At 42.7% G+C, this 3,280-nt stretch overlaps 1 long non-coding RNA gene across 1 annotated transcript in view; it reads right to left on the bottom strand.

Moving 5' to 3' along the window:
* Positions 1 to 2,982: 2,982 nt before the first annotated feature.
* The window catches only part of LOC116081850, a 6,663-nt gene continuing 6,365 nt past the window's right edge, over positions 2,983 to 3,280 (bottom strand). The window contains exon 3 of the long non-coding RNA XR_004115039.1: positions 2,983 to 3,088. This is a non-coding gene — a long non-coding RNA (uncharacterized LOC116081850). The remainder of the gene's footprint in view (positions 3,089 to 3,280) is intronic.

Genomic DNA, 3,280 nt, shown 5'->3' with positions numbered 1-3,280 from the left:
CTCAGAAATCTGCCTGCCTCTGCCTTCCAAGTGCTGGGATTAAAGGCGTGCGCCACCACTGCCTGGCCCAGAGTTGTCAACAGAAGATTGGAGATAATTTACATGGACACTGGTAGGCAAATAGTTAAATAGTAGTTCTCATTTATTATGTCATGATCTATAATTCACCCTAATATACCTCTTGAAGAGAAAACAAATTAAGTCTGAAATGTAGAATTTTTTAATGTTCTTTAACTTGTATTTATTGGTGTATTTTCATTGTACAGAGTGATGGGTTTCATAAAGACAGTGTTGTTGCAGGATTTTCCCTGTTCAATCACATTAGGGCAGTAGGAGGCTTGTGATTGGACAGAAGAAGGGAATCGGAGCAAGGAGTTGAGGAGACAGAGAGGGAGAACCAGAATGGAGGCTGATGTGATGTTATCAAAAGGTTAGAATAAGCCAGGCAGTGTTGGTGCACGCCTTTAATCCCAGCACTTGGAAAGCAGAGGCAGGCAGATTTCTGAGTTTGAGGCCAGCCTAGTCTACAAAATGAGTTCCAGGACAGCCAAGGCTATTCAGAGAAACTCTGCCTGGAAAAAACAAAAACAAACAAACAAACAAACAAAAAAAGGTTTGAATAATTGTGTTAAAGCTTTCTCATTATCATTTGACTCTGAAATTATTGAATTGGCATCTTGTAAACTGTGTTTCTATTGATACATAAATCTGATTGGTTAATTAAGCATTAAGTGTCTTGATTCTACCAAGTAATTAGGTGTTGAGATGGCTAACCAGGGGTGTGGGGGGCATTGCATGAAAGTGAGAGGAACTCAGGGGCCCCATCTGAGAGATGGCCTGGTGGGAGTCATGTGACCTAGCAGGAGTTGGCAGGCTGAGAGACTGAGCCAGTGAGATCACCTGGCACAGGGGCTATCCAGCTCTAGGTAGTTCCCACAACACAATGTCTTTTAAACATACCAAGTACTTTGATTGTATTCATTCTCCCAACTCTTCCATCCCTTCTCCCTTAAGCCTTCCCCCTAGTCTCCTCCTCCCAGGTCTCCCTTCTGCATTTATACAATAGAAATTTATTTATTTTGATTTTATGTGTCTATTTAAATCTAGGAACCTATTTTTCATAGGGAAAAAGAAGCATGTCTGAAAAGAGAAAGCATATTAAAACATCAATTTGTTCATCTATCTCTACAATGAACAAAAATTGGCTTTGTGTCTCTTCACAATTTGTCCTTTTGTGGGTTTTTTTTTTTAATGCTTATTTAAATGTCCAATCTATTAACTACAAGAACTGAACTCTGCCTGCTGTCAGTGTTAGCATTCCTCTTGTCACCAGGGCAATGCTCACCCTGTGTTAATCCTGTGGAAAGTGTTTAGCTGGGGATTGGTCCACCCTGTGGCAAATAGAAAGGGGGAGGTACTAAGTAGGGAGAGGGGGATGTCACAGCCTCCAGCACGTTCCATTAATAACTCTGTGTGGCCTTGACTCTTTTGAACTTGTCCTGTGTTTTTTGGAAAGCGATATGCTTTAGAAAACTGCTGTAAAATAGCAGAAATGGTTGTCAAGTCAGGCTTTCTCCAGGAATCCTCTGCTTTCACGTGTCTAGAACAAATTCAGAGTCAGCGGCTTTTGAACATCACTCCAAATGCAGTGCCGAAAAGCCAGAAGACCCGGGTTTGAAATGTATAAGACTAGAAGAAATTGAGAAAACAAAATGATGTGAGGGATATGAAACAGGGAGGAGAACTGTATAGGAAACTAATTTCTTTCATTCAAAGGGAAGCTCATGGATGAACATCTTTTTTAAATATATGTCTTTTGCAAATCACAATTTGCAACAGGCTTAGAAGGTCCAGATTCACCAAATTGAAGATAAACAATTGCAAAATCAATATACATGTCCAGGAGCACCCCCCAATTCCTCCCCAACCGGGTAGAAATTGCCAACTCTAGAAAATGCTTTTTTTAAGCAAGGAAAAGAGAAATGAGATATAACCATAGCCCTTCGCAGGTGTTGGCTCCAAAGCCCAAGCATCAGCGTTCCAAGTTCTGCCTTGGAAAGAAAGCTTTACTCAGAATCAGAAGGTGTGACCTTTGGCCTTGGCTCTGCTATCCATGGGCTCTGGGATGTGGTGGGGGTAGGATTTAAGGCCACTAAAGCCAGTATTTTGTTCTACAAATACACATGGCATGACAGCACACAGCTATGTACACAGTGGCTCGTACGGACGGGAGTGAGTCAAACTTGCTTTGCAAACTACAGAATAATCCCTCCACAGCATTTATCACCACCTAAGACTTACTTTTTCCTGTCTTTTTTTTCTGATGATTGTTGTGTCTCCAGAGCCCAGCACAGTGCCTGGCTGGTAGTGGGCCCTTACTCCTCAGTCTCTGTTAAATGAGTCTGTGAAAGCACCTCTCGCAGGTTAATCCCTTAATGAGAAGCAATGTTGTTGCTACCTGCTTGTAAAACAGGGGTGAGTATTAAAGGCAGTGTGTTCCCAGGAGTCCTGAACCCTCTCTTCCATCCTACTTGTTCTGGCTTTGACCGTAGGCTAACCCTTCCTTACGGTCTATGTAGATCACAAGAAATGGCTTTGCCCAGAATCTCCTGAAGTCAACATACATGAAGATTGTCTCGGAAATGAGCTGCTTCCCATAAGTCAGTCTCGTTAACAGACTGCTTACTCATTGTCAGATAGAAAGCAAAGGCTTAGGGTAGAAAATCGCAGACAGTGTTTCTTCTCATATACTCTGGATCATCCTACAGCAACAGCTACAGTACCAGTGGCTCTCAGCACTGAATCGCCATTGGCTTATCATCCATCATGAGTACCACATTCCTTGGTGAGGACCCCGCCCATTCACTGCTTCCGTACCTAACCTGTGATGATGGAGAAGACAGAAGGCAGCCCACTTACATTTTATAGAAGGAACCAGACTCCTTGGCTCGAAAGCAACTCCTCCAGGATGGTGGGAGATGGCCTATGTCTGGGTCACACAAGGCCTGTAACACACAAAAGCAGCTCTCTTCTGGGATGGCAGGAAATGACCTATGTCTGGGTCACACGAAGCATGCATCATACTGTCCTTCAAAAGTCATGTAAAAAGAAATGTTTAGAAAACACTTCCTTTTCTTTAATTAAATATTCAAGCATGTATATAGTGTGATTGGGGTCAATACCCCCCCAATTTCTCCTCTAACCACACAACTTCATCTTAATAAGATCTCCTCTCTCTCTCTCTCTCTCCCTCTCCCTCTCCCTCTCTCTCTCTCTCTCT

This window comes from Mastomys coucha, unplaced genomic scaffold (genome assembly GCF_008632895.1).
Source record: "Mastomys coucha isolate ucsf_1 unplaced genomic scaffold, UCSF_Mcou_1 pScaffold11, whole genome shotgun sequence".
NCBI lineage: Eukaryota > Metazoa > Chordata > Mammalia > Rodentia > Muridae > Mastomys > Mastomys coucha.
This window is presented reverse-complemented; position numbering and strand designations above follow the sequence as displayed.